The sequence below is a fragment of the Lutra lutra genome, chromosome 5 (assembly GCF_902655055.1).
Source record: "Lutra lutra chromosome 5, mLutLut1.2, whole genome shotgun sequence".
NCBI lineage: Eukaryota > Metazoa > Chordata > Mammalia > Carnivora > Mustelidae > Lutra > Lutra lutra.
Window position 1 is genome coordinate 82313968 of NC_062282.1, and position 21782 is coordinate 82335749.

Below are 21782 nucleotides of genomic sequence, written 5' to 3' on the forward strand. Positions count from 1 at the left end.
ATGGTATGTGGTAATAATATCTACCTCATGGAGATTATTTTAAGGATTAAATGAATTAATACATGTAAAATGCTTTGTACAATATTTTCCATCTATTAATCTCCTCTCAAATTAAGCTTTCTCTGCTTGTTTATCAATATTCATGATTCAAGCATGGAGATCTCCATTCAGATTTTTATAGATCAGGTCTGGATGAGGTCATAGATCAGGTCATGCTATACTACATGACAATTTCATATTCCCAGGGAGGTGGCCATTCCTGGTCCAATTTTCTGTGGTAAAGGGGGTTTATGTTGGGAACATATTAACAGGAGCTAATGTTCATTGCATGGTAAGTACTGTTCTAAGCACTAATACTCATTAAATTATAACAGCCCCAAACTGGTCACTGTGACTAACCTGGCTTGTCACATGAGGGCCTATAGAGACAAAGACATGAAAGGAAAAGAGCTAACAATAACAGTGGTAGAACCAGAATTTGAGCACAGGACCCAGGGCCTTAAGTAGGCCATCACAGTTTTGCTCTCAGTTACGAAGAGTACTCTTAGAAAGGAGACAAAAACAGGTTCAATATGAAGAGATTGTACACAGGGAATAATGACTAGCCTTGCTTGTACAAAAGAACCTAGAGGGCATACATCTTTGAAGAAGGCACAGTCTCTGTGTAAACTGATGTGAAATTCTGATGTGACCTGAAACCCAAGAAGCAGAATTATCTGACCCTAAGTCTCCATGGCCTTTGAGTGAGTCACTGGAATTACAGAGAAATTCAATACCACTGAGTCACACTAATGGAATTCGTGTTTTGTTAAGCTCTTAAATACAATTATCTAGAGGCACCTGGTGGCTCAGTCGGTTAAGAGTCTACCTTTGGCCAGGGTCATGATTCTGGGGTCCTAGGATGGAACTTCATATCTGGCTCCCTGCTCAGCAGGGTCCCTGCTTCTCCCTCTCTAATTCCCCCTGCTTGTGCTCTCTCTGTCAAATAACTAAATAAAATCTTTAAAAAAAAAATACAATTATCTATAGGTATTTGTTAAAAATTCTTCTAAACATATGCATGTATTTATATGCGTGCATTTGTATGAATGGATGTATATAATCCTGTTCATTTATCAATATAAATGTCTTATTCTGTGAGTTATGTAGGTGTGTATAATACCATGGAAATTCTTAAATCTAAATATCACATAAGGTTAAATTTAAAAGTTTTAAGTTTTTGGCTCATTTAAATTCCAGTGAAGATAAAAAATAAAATAACCCTGTAGTCACAGGGTTATAGACTCTGATTTTCAGCTTCAGAATCATCTATTCACCCTGATAAGAATAGAAAGAGAGATCTTTGACTTTTTATAGAGTGACATATTTCTCTTTTCCTCTGTGGATCTCTAGCCATCTTTATTTTTCCTCTCTCCAAAAAAAGAAAGCTTATTATAATTCCTTTACCTAACACTTCTCACCCCCACTGGCATCAAACAAATCTCCCACTTCTGAAATGCTTCTTTGTTGCACACACAAACCTTCTCTGTACATTAAGAATCAAATACTGAAAAATCATCTGCAGCATTTCTAGTTCCCATTAGATAACTTGAACCTTGAAAATGTGATCCAGACTATTTAAAACATCCCAAGAATTTAATAACTTAAAAGAATCCACGTTCAGTAGTGTTTTAAACTCCTTCAAATTCTTTAAGTAAAATTACTGTCCTAAGAGGGTTCAGATTAATTTGTTCTAAAAAGAATTGACTGCCACCCATGTCCAAAATGGATTTGGTGTGGAAGGAGAATGTAAGATAAGCAAAACTTATGCCTGCTTTCAAGGGCCTTAAAATTAAGAATAGAACTTAAGGTATTTACACAAGTTCATTATTCTGTATCCTTTCATTGTCATGGTACAGGTTTGAAAATCAGAATTTTTAATGGCTTAATGAGAAGATTCAAAGAAACACTAAAACAAGTCAGTCATAATTACAATAAGAGAGTACAGGAAGAAATGGTCTAGCAGGGTACAGAAATACATTGACAGGACTAACTTTACCATTCCTTGTCAACCCTTCGGTTCTTGCCCATTGCCCAGAACTCTTTACTGCCTTGACCCTGTCATTTTAGATACTCAGAGGCAAAATCCTTGGAGATTCCAGTGGAGAGGCAATCTTTCTTGCATGACTTGACTTTGTTTTGCCTTCTTATTCTTACACCGAATTGTACCAAACTCTGCCCCGTGTCACACAAGGCACTTAATTCAATATCCTATCAATGAGCAGCACTGCAATAACATATAACTTCCACTATAAAGAAATATATGCATGTGTATCAGCTTGAGCTCTTTTGTTGACAACAAACAGAGTAGCCAAGCAACCCAGTTTGCCTAGGATTGAGAGGTCTCCTGGGACACAGAACTTTGAGTGCCCTAACAAGCGACAGGAAATGCAACTCAAATTCTCAATTTAAAAGGAAACTCATTAACTTATGTAATGGCGAAAACAAATGGCTTCATGCATGACTAGATTCAGAAGACTGAAGATTACCGTGACACAGTCTCTTTCTATCTCTTGGCTATGTTCCCCAACTCCCACCTTATGCAGACTTTAATCTCTAACTCCACATGGTAACATCTCAGCTCTAGGCCTAAATCCTCCCAGATTCAAACATAGCAAAAAAGGTAATGATTCTCTCTTCTATTCCCAACAATTTTAAAAAGATATAGTTCTTATTGGCTTAGCCACACATCCATTGGCCCATCTTATTGGGCCACACATCCATCTTTGAACCAAATCCTGAGTCAAAGGGAAAGATGCTGATTAGTTTAGACCCAGGTGCCATGCCCACTTAGGCAGCCAGGACTACTTCTGCATCAAGCCCACAAAAACTGTGGGAACTAAGAAGGAATACATGAGAGGTCCTCCAAAGGAAACCCAAAAGGAGAAAAAAAAATGGATTCTGGGAAGCCAAAAAAATATTAATAATCCATACAACAATAATTGGTGGTATCCCTGAATCACCAATATGTGGAAGAGATCAGTTGAGAGCTATAGGCTTTAGAAAGTCTTGTATTTGGGAGAGATGTTGATGAGAAAGGACAGTTGACTCAAGGAAGACAGTAACACAGCTGGGCAGTAAGGATGGAGGTGTAGCAATGATTCATTAATGCTGACGTACTGATTTTAGGGTAGCTTTTGGAGATCTTCTGTTGTTTTTACTGTGCTTTATGGTGAAAACTTCTGAATTCTGTTACTCCTTGTCCATGTTCCTATGCAAAGGTATGGCTAAGCCACAGATGTAGAGAAGGCAGAAGCTATATAGATGTCAGGGAGGACTGAGCCAATATCTACACTGGAGTTTGTTCAAATTGCCTCATCTGCTTTTGACTGAAGTTACAAGAATAGATGCTTGGCTTTGTCATGAAGTCATAAAATTCATTTTATTCTGGTGTCAAAAGAAGCCAACCAAGGCCAGAAAGTTAGGAACTTTTAATAAGAATACAGTCTTGACTAAAAATAAGAAAAAGGATTTCAAATCACACTCACTAGCTGAGTTCATAGATTCTCTGGAGGGTTAATCACTCGATATTGTGAAAAATAAAAGTAAAAACAGGTGTCATTCAGACCGTATCTTATCTAAACTGTGGGCAGGGAAGAATAATGAAATAATCTCTTAGAATGCCTTTGTCCTTCTGGGACTGAAACAACAGCCAACTCTCAGAGTTCCACAGGTGGCCTATTCATCTTAAGGGTTCTTGGGAATAAATACCATTTCATATTTCTAGTGTACTTTTTGCTTTCACATACAATGTTCTCATTCAGTTCTCACAGCAACCTGTGAGCTCAGTAGATAATTGGTTCTATTCTGCAAACAGAAGAAGCTGTGTGAAGAACAGTTAAACAACTTGGCCAGTGTTACACAACTAGTTCATAGACTTAGGACCACCCACAGGGGTTGTGATGTTGTTGTTGTTGTTGTTGTTGATGATGATGTTGTTATAACTGCCAGATACTACCCTCAGTAAGCTGTGTACGTTGGTAGTTCTGCTTCTGCAGAACTGGGCCTTGGTATGTCCACCCGTGGAGTAATTTGTTAGTTCATTGGTGTACTGAGTGCCTATTCTAAGGACTCTGCTGGGTGCTGGAGATACAGAGATGAACAAGGCATACCTCCTGCTCATAATGAGCTCTCAGCCTAATGTGATTTCCTCTCCTTGCATGTCACCAGAAAATGTTAAATATAATAGTTTTTGGACAACGCACCATTTTTTTTTTTGCTTTGCATACTTTCATTGTAATTATTATAAATTTAGACAGCACACATATTAATAATTTTAATGATTTACTATGTCCCAGTAACTATTTACTATGTCCCAGGCACAAATTTAATGCAGTTTTCAAACCAGATGTGCAGAGCAAATATAGCTTCTTCAACTTATCTGTAACTTATCTGGTGTTCCTTCCAAGGCCCTATGCCTTGGTCAGGAAGAACAAATAACTGTGGTCCAATTCTATGCAGAGCTCAGGAATAATAATTTAAACAGTCCCTTAGGTAGTATTTCAGCCAATATCCAGGAAACAATTCAAGCCTTGCTAAAAAATCCTATTTTGAATGTCAGAGGTTGAATATCAGAGGTTGAATATTTCTTTATATTTTTTTCTGAAAGAAATTCCAATACTTTCCTCCCCACACACATACCTTCTCACTAGTACTCCCCAAGATAAATATCCTTGCACCTAAGAACGTCTTGTACTCCAAAAGGTAAGAGTTATTAATCATTTAACAAATAAAACTCCTGTGAAACAGACATTCCCTCCTGAAATTTTCACAGAAACTCTACAAATGGGGTAGTATTATGAGACAAGTTAGCTGAGATACAAAGAAGCCTAGAACGATGTTGAAGACCACAGAGCTTATTTATTTTGCCCTGTACTTAATGACTGTGTCATACTACTTCCACTTGCATGTGAGTATCCAGCCAGGGTAGGGAAAGAGCTGCCGCCATGTCCTGCTATGTGTGTCTCATAAATGCTGGTAATACTAGGAATAAGCACTGGACTCATATTATACCATTCAATGATTATAGTAAGTCCTCAGGATAGGTATTGTTAGTATTATTATTCACATCTTATAGCTGAGAAACAGGCTTGATATACTTAAGTTTTGCAATGTTATAGATAACTCAGAGCTGTCTGATCTGGGGACTTCTTTGAAAACTGTACTTCTGCCTTGTAATAGAACAACTCTTGTTCTGTAACACCAGAGTGCCTTACTCATTACAGTCAACATAAGCACATCCCTTGGTTCTCAGCAAGGGTCAAACTTAGGCATCTGGCTTTTATATCTCTAACAGCCCGCAAGCCATTTTGGGGAATGAGCAGAAAACACCACTGTTGAATTCTGAGCCAGGAGAGGCCAGCTTGATGGCCCTGACAGGGTTGCCAACGTCATAGGAATGTGGAAGGACAGGGAGTGTGAAGACCTGTGGAGGCCAGGATTCTTCCTCTGAGCTCTGTTCTTTTCTTAGCTCTGTGGCCTCTGGCAGGAAACTAAGTATCTCTGGGCTTCACGTCCCTCACTCATAAACTGTGTTCATTTACAGGGATATTGGGAAGATTAAATGAGACAGTCCTCAGAAAGTGTTAACCTCCATGACTGGCACATACTAAACACTCAAAATATGTCACCTAAATGAAAAACAAGGAGTTGGAGGAGCAGAAAAAGAACAGGACAAGGCACAAGTTGTGCCAACTTAAGATCTTCTTAAGGTCTTCTCAGGAATAATCTTCTGCTTTTCCACACTTTTACATGCACCTTTCCTCTGTCCTGTTAACTCAGAATCTCTGTTAACAATGACCTTTCAATAATAATAGCCAAAATGTACTGAGTACTTATATGTGCTAAATATGAGTTATGTTAGCCTTCTGAACATTACTGTTCAGTAGGCATTATTTGATCCCTCTTCTGCAGGTGAGCAAACAGAAGCACAGTGACATGGAGCATTTTGTTCATTCTAATAGAGGTAGAACAGAATCTGAACTTGGCTGGATATCTCGAGACTTTGCTCATCACTACTCAATGCCTCTAGATGCTCCTGCTCCCAATCATTACTATTACTAACCTTCTGATTGTCATCATCATCACCATTACACTTTAATTTTATTGAGCTGAACACTCAATCTTTCAGGATTAAAAGCTTTACATATACTGTTCAATTTTCACAGTCTTATGAAGCAAATATACTTAGCATCCTCATTTTACAGTTGAAGAAATGGAGTGTCTTACTCAAGGTCAGACTGCTGGTGAGTGGTACAGCCACAGTGCAGATCCAGGCATTCTGGTTCCTGAGCCCATCAACTCAATACTTCACCAGTGTGATACCTCATGATGACTTCATGTGCTATCATTTATAAATTTTCACACTTTCTGTTATAAACCTCACCAGCATCCTTTCAAGTAGGAAATGTTCTTCTCATCTCATTTAATGGAGGGCAAAGTTGAAGCTCAGAGATGTGACATGCCCAACATCACCCAGCAGGTTAGTAGCTAAACCAAGACTTCCGGATCTATTTGATAAGCCCACTGTTCTTTCTATCATACCACAGCTGCCGTAACTGTCCTGGCAGCATCCAGTCTTCTTCCCTTCCCCACTCCATCATAGATACCCCATATATGCCCTTTGTGACATATTTCTTTTTGTAGTACTTTTCTCCTATTCAAAATATCTCAAATACGATTTGAATCTAAACTTACACTCATCTTTAGTTACACATCAACCTGAAAAAACAATTCATGTGAAGATGTTAAATGTTAACCTGCCCAGAAAAAGATAATTTAACCTAGGAGGCAAGCTGAAGAAATAACACTTTAAAGGTAGGACATTATGGGATTGGGAGGGAGACAAACTATAAGTGACTCAATCTCACAAAACAAACTGAGGGTTGACGGGGGGAGGGGGTTGGGAGAAGGGGGGTGGGGGTTATGGACATTGGGGAGGGTATGTGCTATGGTGAATGCTGTGAAGTGTGTAAACCTGGCGATTCACAGACCTGTACCCCTGGGGATAAAAATATATTATATGTTTATAAAAAATAAAATTAAAAAAAAAAAAAAAAAGGTAGGACATTAAGCAAGTGCCAGACCAGCAGAATAGGTGTGACCAAGTTCATCAGTGGCACTATACCACACCATAGGCCCTACTGGCCACACAGGAAAACTGTTCTCTCCTCTCCCCAGGCAGGTGCTTGGCTTCAGGAGGCAATTCCAAACCTGTTGTCAATCCATTCCTCCTTATCTCCAATCATCCCCCAATCATCTTCAATCCAAGAGGGAAGTGGCAGACAGCCTCAGGACCGTGTGCCTGAGAGAGAAACTTCCCCTTTCTCTCCTCTGTCCTGAAGCTACACTTCCAAGAGAAATGGAACACCTGGGCTGGCTGGAGACAGCATCTTAGTCTGGGAGCCATAATGGCAAGTAAGAATCAATTACTCCTTAAAATGAAGAGAATACCTAGATTCCAGAAGGGAAGCACAAGGACCTGACGTCCTAAATCTCCATATAAGCCAAAGTCATGGTGGAATCAACAGGAGGAAGAAAAGGATGAAAAATAATCATTCCTCTGGTCACTAATAGTACTATGCCAACAGATTAATTTTGCAAAACTACACAGTGTTATCTTGCTCATTATCTAGCAAATATTTTAACTAGATAAACTCTTTGGGAAAGGAGACTAAATATCATGTTGTTGTTGTTGTTTTAAATTTTTTATTCCACACAGTGCCTGACAAAGAGGAGACACATTCAAGAAAATAATTGTTGATTTTGAGTCACTGGTTCAGTTGAAGCATCAATTCAATGCTGGTACATTATTACATTGATCCCAAACTTGCCAAGTTAAACTTCTGCTTTCATTTCCATTTGCTAATTTGCAAATATTTATAGAATGCCTACTGTGTGCCAGATACTTGGATATGCATTTAGAAACACATGATTACAGGCCTGTGGGATAATATAATCTAGAGGGAAGACCACCAAGAAATTATTACCGATGAGGTGAGAGTTATGTAACAGAGAAGCCAGAATACTGTAGGAGTGTAGATAAGGCACATTCACCTCATTTGGGGCTTTCAGGACATCTTCTCTGAGCAAAGGAGGTTTACTCTCAGAGCTCTGTGGGATTTGATGAGTTATACAGGAGGCAAAACAGGGTCCTGGAATGTGCAAAGGTTTAGATGCCAGAGAAGAAATGCTACTTTGGAGGTAAAGAAAGAAGAGAAAGCACATGTGGCAAAAATAAAAAGGAGATCAAGGATATGACCTTGGGTAGCTCTTACGCCAGGCTAAAAGACTGCATGGTTTTCCTAAGGGGATTTGGAAAAGATCTTGTGGGTGCCACAGTGGAGGACAGATGACTAATAGGAGACTAGCATGCTGCATTCAAGGAAGGTGTGCCAAGTGTCTTTATTAACCAGCAAAGAGAAACTGCTCACATGGATAACATATAAATTCGAGCAATCACCAAGCAATTTCTGTAGCATTCTCTCTAGAGAGTTTTAGAATTTGAAAAGGAAAATAATAAAAGCATAGTGAATAGATAGCAAGATCAGATGCTGAAGGGTAGGTAGGAGGAATTAAATGATTAGTCAGTGTGAGTGCCCAGTGCCTTCTAAGTGACCATGAATATTCAGGTAAATGTGTCTGGCCGGAAGATTACTGAAACAGCAGGTACCCAGTGGACAAAATGTACTCAAGTAAATCTCTAATTAACAGACAATGTGGTATTGACTGATGCCCTGTTAGGTTCTAAGCCTGGGTGTACAGATGGCAGCCAACACCCAGGCAAGAGATGAAATATTCAGTAACCATCTGGATAGGCCTCGCCATCACACCAGCCATCTGAATCATTGCAAACATCTGGAATATTGACCTGAGTTTCTGCTTTCCCTATGAAAATCTGTAGTGTTACAAGTCCAGTCACAGGGACTTGGAGGAGTTACAATATCCACTGGCCATGGTAGGAGTTCAGAGAAATATGTATCCAGGGAATCTGGGTGGATTTCAATACCTAGGTTAGCTGCTTCGACGCCTAAGAATCTAGTTTTTCTGTTTTTGTAGAAAAGACCTGACCCTACAGGACTATACTGAAATACCAAATCAGTTGTCACTCCCAAACACTTTTAAATTCCCATCTCCTAAAATATCGTCAGCCAACCTGCTGCATCATAATGTGAAATGTCAGTGATTTCCTCCAACTATCCCTCTCTGGACTGAGGTACCTAAGACAGGGACATCTGCCTCAGGTAAAATTAGGGACTTTTCATAGTCAGGTGCATAACTGGCTATGGTTGCTGATATCCTCTTAGATGCCATAAACTTTACTTACTCCCTTGTCTCCACCAGTTTGAAAATGGAATCAGAACTAGGATTTTAAGGGCAATCACAAAGACCTGATCGAGAATCTTCCTACAGACAATGAAAGCCAACCTGGATGAGAGCTCTAAAGACAAAAGAAACCCACGAATCTCAGAGTCTTACCACTGAGGAGTCTATGCACTAACTCTATCTGCAGAGTAGCTTACTTCTATCTTTGAAGTGAATTAAGAAAACAAATCAGAATAACAGAGAAAACACATTTACTCTTTTCTAAGAACCCTTCTGAGTGACATTATGTCACTTCCCAGGTTACTGAGGGCTAGAATCTATTTTAACTTAAAGTATGATTTCCTCATCAAAATGTTTAAAGATAGTGCTCTATACTGTACTGGCTTTGGATTCTAAGAGACATGAGTTCAAACTTTAACTCTGTCACTTCCTAGCTGTTAGATTTTTTTCAACCTATAGTAAATCTTTTTGAAAAATGAAATGTTGCAGGGCACTTGGCTGGCTCAGTCAGTTAAACCTCAGACTCTTGGTTTTGGTTCAGGTTATGATCTCACCAAGGTCATGAGATTGAGCCCTGCATTAGGCTTCATGCTCAGCACAGAGTCTGCCTGAAATTCTGTCTCTCCCCCCTCTCCCCCTCTTGCATGCATGCTCTTTCCTCTCTCTCTAAAATAAATAAATAAATCTTTTAAAAAAGAAAAATGAAATATTGCCTCTAGGTTATTAGTTGTTTGAATTTTTTATTCACACATATGTGTGAGTGTACTTAAGGTCCTATCCATCTCTATAATCTATATGTTGCTCTTGACTTCTTTTGTGATTTTGTCTTGCTACCCATAGTAATGATCTAAAATGCTAATTCTTTCTATTACCTTTAAGAAGGCTCTTCAAAGAGATAATAAATTATTTTCTAAATAACTTAATAAAGTTAATTTAATCAAAATAATGTTTTAAAAGGTGATGATATAGCTATAAACTGTTTTTTTTTAACCAATGAGAAAAGTAATATGGAATTATTGCAAAAAGAAGAAGAATGTAGAAAACATGAAGAATAAATTTACACATAATCACTACCAGGAGAGAAATGTCATTAACATAAGACATTTCTGTCTTTTTTTGTTTCTATGTGTGTGTGTGTGTATGTGTGTGTATACCCATGGGTATAACTACTACCATTAGTAGTTAACAAAACTGGACCCCAATTTGTAAAATTAAGTTTGTACCCCAATTTGTAAAATTAAGAATATTTTCTTTTTCATTTATTATTTAAAGTAAACTTGATTTTTATTTTTTATTTTTTTAGGGCAGAATCCTTTATTTTTTTAATAGTCTTAATTTTTTTTAATTATTTTATTTTATTTATTTTTTTTTTAATTTTTATTTTTTATAAACATATAATATATTTTTATCCCCAGGGGTACAGGTCTGTGAATAGCCAGGTTTACACACTTCACTAAACTTGATTTTTAAAGATGGTCTAAGATTTCATCCTATGAAGGGGACTTATTACACTTAAGCATTGAGACTTATCCATGAATAGGAACTGGGCAACATTGTAGGATTCCCAATAGCTTAAGCCAAGGATTTCCACTTTGCTATTTAAGGAGAAAAAACTGAGGATTTGTTAAAGGTCTTTCTCTGTGCAATAATAAATACAGATTAGAAAGTTTCCTACAAGATCCCAAATGTGAGCAGTTTAATTGTCTGCTATAATCTCACCCCTCTGGAGATAATGGAATTAAAAACTATCTTCTTTATTTTGCCCTCCAAAAAAAAAAAAGCAAAGAATTTTATGGTTTATCTTTGCAAAGAGAAAATTGTCATATGCAGAATCTCTGACTGCTTTCATCTATAGGAATTCTAAGACAAACTGAGGGTGGAAGAAATGTAGTGTCTCAGGAAGGAGGAAAACTTTTCCTATGTCCAGAATTTTGGAAGAAGAGGAAGAAGCTTCATAGAAGGGAAACTGAATCCACCTTGGCAACACATGAAGCTTGATTCTTTTATCATCTGACATAGTTAAAAACAAATCTGAAATCAAAAGGAAATATTGATGTGAGTGCTTTAAACAAACAGTAATAATTTATGAAAACCTACAAGTCCTAAAAATAGGACTACATTCAGACTCCCTCCTTACAGGCTCACCCCCAAACCTCTCACCTTTATCCAGTGTGTCCCAACCAGGTAGAAGAGAAAACAGAGCAGGATGTGGGCTAGGATTGTATTTTCACTTTCAGCACTTTTGCAGAGGTTCTGAGGTTTGGGGTAACAAGCACTTGGTTGCCATTATTACAGAATTTTAAAAACCTAGCTTTAAAAAAAAAAAATATGTGAACTTAATGACTTCTAGTGAATCCCCAAATTGCAATTGGGCTAGATCTTCCTAGAATGGCTCCATACCGTTACTGCATTTCTCGAGAGTCCTGGGTATTCTAACACATGTCAGCAAATGAATTACAGGAAAGCTACATGTCTTTCCCTTCAATTCTCTTCACTCAATACTCCCTTTATTTATTAATTTTTATGTGACTGATTGAGTTATTGGCCCCAAACCTTCATCTTCCTCTATCTGCATCTTTTGTCAATGACTTGTTTTGGCCAATGGAGTATGGCCAATTTGAAGCCTACTCTTTAAAAGGCACCATATGCTTCTACTTGCTCTCTTGTGATCCTGCCTTCTGCCACTAGGAGAACATGTTCCAGCTAGCCTGCTTGTCTAAGCAGAGTGAGAGACAGGCAGCACACCCAACCTACAGCTTGGAACCAAGCCCAGTTAAACTGCGTCTGATCAGTCAATCTTCAGATAACTTGTAGATGCATAAGTGAAATAAATGCTTACTGTTATATGCCATCAGGATTTTTATAACTGTTTGTTACACAGCAATCACTGACTGGTAACATTTATACACGCATTCCTTCTTCATTCAACAAGTACTTATAGAGTATCAGTAAATTGTGAGGCAATGTGTAAGGTAGGCACTAGGGAGACAACAAAAATAAGATACAATCCCTGCTCCCATGGAACATATTTTATAGTAAGTGAGATACGGAAGCAGGTAGTTACAAGATAGTATCCTAAGTATTAAAAGAGTGGAAAGTACAGGGTGCCGTGGGAGAACACATACCTAACTCAGAGAAGGAAGATAAAGAACATCTTTCTGTTTGGCCCATGATAGGCCCTATTTGTAAAATAAATTTTGAATAAAAAATAAGCTAACACCAGGAGAATAAATGCTGAGGCAAAAATAGCATGTAAAAGGATAGAGAGGGTGGAGAAAAGTATTCTAGTGAGAGAAAACAGCAGGGACAAAGGCCAAGTTACCAGAAATAATCAACACTAGAGTTTGATATCCTTGCATGCAAACCTCAAACTTTGGTGAGAAAACACAATAGCTGAGATATATGTTTAAAAGTAGATTCTTGGGGTGCCTGGGTGGCTCAGCAGGTTAAAGCCTCTGCCTTCAGCTCAGGTCATGATCCCAGGGTCCTGGGATCGAGCCCCACATCGGGATCTCTGCTCAGCAGGGAGGCTGCTTCCTCCTCTCTCTCTCTGCCTGCCTCTCTGCCTACTTGTGATTTCTGTCAAATTAATAAATAAAATCTTTAAAAAAAAAAAAGTAGATTCTTAGCCCACATACCTAGAAATCCTGACTCAGTAAGTCCAGTGGAGAGCCTGGTAATCTGAATTTTAGCAGCACCCTACCTGTATTTGAGATGGCAAAACTACAGAATTAGAATTAACTGCCTACATAAAAAATATAATTTTTCCATTTCGTAAAGGGTATTGAAATAAAAAACAAAATATAGTCCTTAATTACTGATTCCATTACCTATTTCCTTCAGTTTAGTTTTGTTTTCTATTCTTTTTTGGGGGGGGGGTGGAGAGGTTTGAGGAGGAGGACGACTTTAACAAAAGGAGACTAAGACTTTTGGAGCCACTGACTCAAAATTTATTTCTCAGCTCTAAAGCAATATGTCAAAGAGAGTTTTCCTGGGACTTCCTTGTTTCCTGAATGGGTAACATTGCCCTCTATACCAAGAGTTCTGACCACATTGTGTAATTCCCAGTTTCTTCTGTCACTACAGTTATCTTTCCCCCTAATTCTTTTCCTCCTTTATCTACTTGGAGAAACACTCTTCATCTTATAAAACCAGGCTCAAATGCTCCCCTGGGACATCTTCCATAATGCCCTGCAGAATTAATGACTCATTCATTCATTCATTCATTCATTGATTTGACTAACACTGAGAACTTACAATGTGCCAGGCATTTGAGATAGAAACCAGGTTTAGGGGGCGCCTGGGTGGCTCAGTGGGTTAAGCCGCTGCCTTCGGCTCAGGTCATGATCTCAGGGTCCTGGGATCGAGTCCCGCATCGGGCTCTCTGCTCAGCGAGAAGCCTGCTTCCCTCTCTCTCTCTCTCTGCCTTCCTCTCCGTCTGCTTGTGATCTATCTCTGTCAAATAAATAAATAAAATCTTAAAAAAAAAAAAAAAGAAACCAGGTTTAGTTCCTGTCATCAAGCTCAAGTTTTATTTCCTCACAGCATTTTGTTTGCAGCTAACTGTTGGAGCTAAGTTTGACAAGCACTTAGTTTGCTCCAGCATCTTTGCTAAGCATTATACTTGTGTTGAAAACTGTAATATATGTTTCATTAGTCCCATTCTATAGATGAGAGAAACAAGGCAGAGAGAACCTAAATAATTTGCCCAAGATCTCATTGCAGGGTTAAGTCACAGACCTAGGATTTAAATGTAGTTAGACTGAGTTCAGAGGATTGCCTTCATCATGCCATATCATTTCTTGCTTTATCCTTATCCATGCTTTCAATGTATAATATTACAATTAGCTACTTATCTGGTTGCCACTCACATTATGTTTTGAACAATTCCAGAAAGGAGCACAAAGAGAAAATCAATTTTATGTCACATAGTACTTGGCATACAGAATATACATTTAAAAATAATCACTGGATCATAGAAATTGAAATGTTTATTTCCAATGGCAGGCATGCTTTGATAAATGAAGCATGACCAGATTGAATTGTTGTGTATTTTTGGAACTGGAGGTATAATTTAGATTTTGGATGGTATTCAATTTTAATCTTGTACTACTTGGCTGGATTCATGTAGTCTAGTTAAAAGAGCTTCTTTTATTTTAGGTTATTTTTTTAAAGAAATGCATTTGTAGTAAAACATTTAGCTTTTGTTGTATGTTAATAGGAATACATTTTAAATCTTCTTTGATATGATAATAATAGCAAAAATTTACTAAACATTTACTCTGCACTTGATACTATGCCAAGCACTTGTACAGCCTCATGAATCTTCCTCAAAGAACTCTGACACAGAAACTATTTTTATTCCCAACTTGGACTTCTCACTTCAGCTCCAATGTGGAAAGAGCTTGTAGGTTATCACTCCTATCTTCACAACAATAACAAAAGTTGGGCAAAAAGATCAGTAACTTCTGAAATTGCCAGAGAACTGAAGTTGAAGGACAAAAAGCCACTCTGAAATATAGAGAGATAGGCACATAGAAATTCACAGACAGAATGTTTTACTGGGGCAGGAGCCACTAGAACCACAAACTCAGGAACACTTAATTTTTGATTTTGATAAACTGATTAAGACTGGAGTCTATACTAGCATGATCATGAGAAACAGTCCCACAGAGGAGCTACAGTCTCAGAGGGGCCCTCAAACTTTCCTGAGTTTTACCTGGAGGAACCACACCACAGATTCTCATAGCAAAGAGCCAGGAAAGATCCACTCTGAGCTTTGGTGGACATGTGTTGGGGGATGGGGTAAGGGGGGAGGCAGTAATCCTGGTGAAATGCTCTCAAGAGCTTTCTCCATAAAAAAGGCCTACTTTTCCAAGGAAAAGATGTGGCCAGCATGTTCTCCACTGGGGGAAGAGCATTCCTCCTAGTTTTTATGTCTCAGGTAAGGGTGGGGAGAGGAGGGAACCATAGTCAACACAGGAGAAGGCTTTAAGAAAATAGAATGGGAATGCGGCATTCTGGGATGTGTGTGGGAAGCAGGGCAACAAAGTTACTCCTCTGGAGATACACGTTTGAAAGTTACAGCTCAAGGACAGAGATCTATTGAAAGACTGTAATTTCATTATAAGATTATGGAAGTTCTTCCTCTCTATACCTTGTCACCACAGGAACAGGGCTCTGGTATAATAACAGTGGATTATAGCTCAAAGAGCTGCAAGATACATTTTCTCTCTGAGAAGAAGTACGTAGGGAAACCCAAAATCAAGGGAGAGACAAACAAGAATTTGAACCTCTTGCACCTAGAGTGACAGCAAGTGTTAAACTCAGCCCAGCTCCTAGGCAGATTAACACAAATACCCAGCTAAAGTTCCTAGTACCCAAGACAACAGCAAAAGCCCAGATTGCTCAAGCTTGATTGTTCAGATTTTGTTCTGAAAGATGCTAAGAATTGAGGAGGGGTAGGTTTCAGGTATATTTGTTAAAAGAATTACCTGAAATCTTTATTATCTTTCCCAATATTTGAGAACACAAACAATCTCAATGAAAGCCTGTTCTACTCTACCACTAGTTAGAGCCAAAGAACTAAACTATCAAATCTGGATTACACTTTTAGCTGTCAGTCTTGGTACATATAAGAGCCCAGAAAGTATGAAGAAGAAAATACATCAAGACCTGTCTCCTCTATTTCTGGGCTTTCACACTTCCAAACCACACCCTGCTCCCAGGCACCCCAAGCTCAAGGTTAGTATTAAGCCATTGCAAGTTGCCAAACACAGCAGGAAAGAGTATTTTATTTCTGTTATAGGTGCTCCATTGCCCAAAAAATTTTTCCTCCTCTCATTATGTTTCTTTCAACAGCCAGATCACATGTCCCTCCTCTGTGGAACCTTCCTGAATCTCTATCTCCAGCCTTCCTCAAGATTCTGATGACAGTATATTCTTTAGTCTATTGAAGTACAACTATACCTAACTCTGTGCATGTCTGTTTTCTCCAGTAAAGTGAGAGTTCCTCCAAAGCAGCCTCATTCATCCTTCCTCCCTGGTATCCAACAGTTAGCTGGGTGCATGCATGGAAAGTGCTCGAAGGATGATACTGTGAGGCATAATGATGATAACAGTAACAGAAATGATTTATTTATTGTGTATGTTATTCTATGCCATGTTCTCTGCTAAGAATACGCATTACCTCATGGGATTCTCACAGTAATCTTTATAAGGTGAATACTGTTATCACTGCTATTTGTATAAGCAAGGAAACTGAGTCTCAGAGAGGTAAAGTAATTGCCCATGTCCCCCAGCAGGGTACAATTTGAACCCAAAAGGCTTATTTCCAAAGCCCATTCGTTGGCTAAGAAACACTGTGTTATTGTGAATATCCTGTCATTAAAAGGCAGACATAGCTTCTGAAATGGGAAAATGTTTTTATCCTTATTTAGTATGGAATGATGCCCTGGTAGAGTTCTGTTTTCTTACCCAGAAGATAGATCTCAGAAATATCTCAGTTACTCCTCAGAAGAACTTAGCAAATTGCCTTTAGGAGAGTAACTTTCCTTTTGAGTCACTGAGGGTAGAACTCCTTTAAAGAGTGGGTGTGTTAGGAGGATGAGCAAATGGCTCACCCGCCAAGGCAAGGGAGCAGCAGGAGATCTTTGGATTGGGGGATATAAGACGAGACTCTGCTCAGTCCCCAGGGAAGGGGCTAGGGGAAAGGAAAATCCTCAGGACTCCTGATCCATGAGGTGCAGGCACCCTGAAATTGTCTGTCTGAACCCAGCATCTAGGAGCTAGGTGGTTGCTTGGTTAAGGAGCATTATTCTGAATGCTGGGAATGAGCTTGCACTAGCATCTATGGCAGAAGCCAGAACAGAAGATACATACTGCCACCATGGTCCTCTAAACCAGCTGAGTGTCCCCTCAGCTTCACTGTTTTTCTCTAGACCAGCTGCCACAAAGCTGCCAGTACCTCTCTCAGTGGTCACAGCTAAAGATGATGTGCCCTTCTTCCAGCTACTGAGGGGGACTCTATCACAACAGCAAGGGTTGAAAATACCTCTGATGCAATCATATTAAAATGGCTTGCGTGTTATGAGCTATTTGCATGTGTCTATGTTAGGTTTTTCTTTTTACCAATTTAATTTCATCTGACAACAACAGAGATACATAATTTGGGACATAATTTAGACATAACTGGAGCCACCTCTGAGGGGCCACTAGAGTAACTGTAACTACTGGTAGATGCCATCTAGTCTCTATGCAAGACACTAGGCTTAAGATAAGAAGAGATCAAGGTAAGGTAAAGTGAGTCTTTCCCTCAAGTATAGTAGGCAAAGACGTGAAAATGCTTGTTTTTCTTGTTCATGCTGAAGAGGTGTGAGCTATACAACTTATACAACATTATACAACTTATACATTAGCTCAATTCAAGCTTGAAATGTAGTGGAGTCACACACACACACACACACACACACACACACACACACACACAGGCATAATAGGGTGGGAAAGAAAAACCAGAAAAGCTTCAAAGAACAGAGTCATCCAGTCTTCAGACCCTTCAGGGGCTTCTTAAATCCCATCCCTTTACTGGCTGATGGTCCATTTTTGCTCAGACAGGATTTCAAGTCTTGAACCTTTACTTCTGTCACCAGATAATTTGCATCTTACAGACCTGATTTCTGCCTCTAAATTTTTTTACACTCTCAAAATTGCATCAGAATCAAAATGCTGTTAAGGAGAATCTCTATTTCTGAGTTGAGTTGTGGAGAAAACACGGCTGCAAACTGCATTCACTATCTTCTCTCACAGGCCAAGGCATCTTCCCAAAACATAGTAACTCATCTTGCAAAAAAAATTTGGTCACTCTCACCACTTTGAATACCACCGAGGATGGTTAAAAGCCTCTAGCATGCATTCAGATTCTGGGTTTAAATTGTGAATACAAAAAGGACTATATGGAAGGAACACAACCTGCCTAGGAATACACACTTACTTTGAAGCTCTAACTCCAAGAGCACCTATCAGGGCTCCTAAACTGGCCTGTACCTTAATGCAGTGTGGAAATGTGGGACCACAACTCCCTTCCTTTCATCTTTCTACTTCTAGGAGACGTAACTTCACACCAGATAGGCTAATGGAATTTTCCAAAGGGAAGTTATAAAGGGAACTGGTTTACTTATGGGGTTTTAAGCAGTGGTTTTAAGCATTTTCTACAGAAAATGTTGGGCTCCAGGGGTTTTCCCATCATCCAGAGGCACATCACGAATAGTTAATCCTGAAGGATTCAAGATACGCCTGGTTCATTTCAGACTCCGCAGAGTCAACAATGACAGAAAGGTGGCTTTCAATTCAGGAGAGACTAGTTTCCTAGCAACAAAGGCCACAGGAAGTTGAGACCCATTAAGAAAGATAAGGAAACACAGTGCTATGATTGCTCCATGGCACTGAAATTCCTCATTAGACCTGAACTTCCAATTTGTCCGTTTTACAAATTAATTATTGCTCTCACCAGCATATATATATATGAAGAAACAAGAAAGAAATCACAGTGTTTGTCATAAAGCGGCAGCACTGCAGGCTGAATTACACTTTTCATCTCTATTTAAGATTTTGGGAAATATCTGCTGGGATTTAAATATCTTTTTGACAATGGTAGACCTTTTGAGTTGAGAATTTAAAAGAGTCTTTGCTCTAAAAATGAGAACTTTTTAGCATGTCTAATTTTCTCATGAATGGTGAATTAGCAAATAAGATATTTGGGTGTTTAATCTCTAATCTGCATAATAATAAATGCTCTCAACACAAAATCATCTATTTTATATTCTTGGTGGAAAACCACTTTACACAAATTTTGGAGGAAATGTAATGCTTTGCATCTAGAAAGCCAATATTTACCTTCCAGTTTTTATGCAGCTGTGAATAATAATTAGTCATTCTCCACCAGCTCTGAGCTTTTTTTCTCTAAGAGAATTTAGACAAAGATTGGGAAACACTCATTTTTCATGCTCAGGCTGAAAAGATGTGTACTCTAGAACTATGACACTAGATCAATTCAAATGTTGGAAGAAGGAGGAGCAGAGAGGGGAGGAATGAGAAAGACGAAGAGGAAGAAGGGAGGAAGAAGAGAAAATGGTCACTGCCTAAGTTTAATTACAGACTTGTGGGTGTAAGGAATAGCAGCAGTTTCATGAAACACTTACTGTCATGGCAACCACTTACTGGGCGCTTACTGTGTGGGGATCCTGGGCTAAGAGCTTTATATGCACCATCTCATTTAATCTTCACATCAACCCATGAAGTAGACTCTGTTATGATCCCTGTTTAGCAGAAGATAAAGCTGATGCTTAAATGTTAAATAACTTGCCCTAAGTTACCCAGCTGCTAAGTGGAGGAGTCTAACTGGGGCTCCTGAGCTTATGTTCAGTCTTCCTAAACAGTTAAACAAAACTGTAGGCTGCCATCTGTTAGCACTTCGCTATTCACATTATCTAACTTATCCCTGAAAACCAGAAACAGAATTTGGACCTAGCCCATCTCACTGCAAAGTTCCTGTTCTTTGTCACTAGCCTACTGCCCTTCCATTAGGGTCCTCCTCCCAAAACTAATTGCAGGTTTATGTAGAATACCTTCAGAGCTCCAAGAAAGACATTTCAAAGATTGCACAAACACCAGAACATTTTCAGCCTCAGTCAAATTTAAATTGCCCAAAGATCCCATTCATTTTTGTCCATTTTAAATCTTGAGGCTCCATCTTAGAATGGATTTGAAAAGAAAAAAGACAAAATACAAAGCAGGACACTAAACCACAACTTAATGTCTTTCATCCTTCTCCCATGTTGACGATGCCTACAGGGCTCTCGTTCCTTCAGATGAAGCTGAATGTTTTCCTTTATTTATTTATTTTTTTACTTTGTATTCAGATATTTTGGGTATAATTGAGAATATTTCCCCAAGTGCAGACTTCCTTCCCTGAATGACTCAATACACTTAAAAAGAAAGCAAGCAGAAAGCACACCTTTAAGGAATGATTATACAAGGAAATAATTGTTAAGTGGGAAATTAAATAATTGTGCCAGAACATATGGTCTTCTTGTTATTCTGTTGGTACTCATGTGTTCTGCACTGACTGGCTCACACTGAAGAGCTGGGCTAATCTTTTCTCTTTTCTAAGTCTTCAGGACCTCATTTGTAAAACAAGGTATAACATTAACCTTTTCAGACATTGTGAAGGTGAATGGGATAAAATCATAACATAAATTTGCAAACCCAAATTTTGCTATGCAAGAAGTATGTATTTTTTTTCCCTTAAATCAACTTAAATCTTCTCCAAGTCTTTACCTACCAGACTGGTGTGAAATTCAAGCACAGCCATTCCTAGGCATCTCCTCTCCTATCATAGTCCTGCATTTGTCAAAGCACCAAAGACTCCTCTAGGCATCTGCCTCTTCTGGGTGCCAAGGAGACATTCCCTGTCTTTGCAGGTCTGGTGGCTCTGCTCTGTCCTGGCACTCCTGGGGCACAGACAGTCAAAGAAACAACACATCCCGACACTTGTTAAAATGGCAAGGCAGACTTTATTCAGGACTATTGTAATAGGGATAGAGACTATACAAAGGGGTTCTATAGCTGGGGAGAGAGAGTGGACTCAACTCCAAATATGACAAGGGAAAGTGGGATTCACAGTCAAGGAATAGAGTACGGTCAGTGGTTGTTGGATGAAAAATTACTAAGACAATAAGGTAATTCTTATTGCACTGACCCACCAAGATTCTTGAGTCTAGCCAGGGTGATTAGATATCACCAGGGGATAATGGAGGATGGGGAATTGGATCAGATCAGATCTCAAAACTGGGGATTCTGGCTAAACTGACTTAGTAGGATTCTTGCTAAAACTGGACTCTATAAGGACAGAGACAGAAGCCCAGCTTTGGCCAAGTCAAGCAAAGGGCTAAGAAGAGCCTGACTAAGGTTTGGTCATGGAGAAAATCTCTGTCACCTTACTATAGAAAATAAGAGTTTGTGCCTGGGGTCCACCATCCGTTGTATACCTGGCGTCAAGCCATCTTCTGAGGCTACCTACAAAGAGGGGACTACAATTCTGGACACAAACCTAGACCTCTTCCTAATCTGGGCAGGTGTGTGGATGCGGAACAGCCAGTGCCATCTTTTAGGAGCTGAGATGTTTATATGAACCAGGAAGAGCTTCTGGCCCTGCCACAAACCTCCCATGTATAAAAAGAACACAAACCTGACTACCTGCTAGAAATGGGAGAAGAGGGAGCAGTAAACTCAAAGACCACAAAACTCAAAGTAGTACCTTCTGCAAAGTAGAAATTTCCTGCCCTCTATGTACAGTATCTAGTTCTGGGCCTATCACACAATAGGAACTCAAGGAGGAACCCTTATTTTTATTCTGCTGA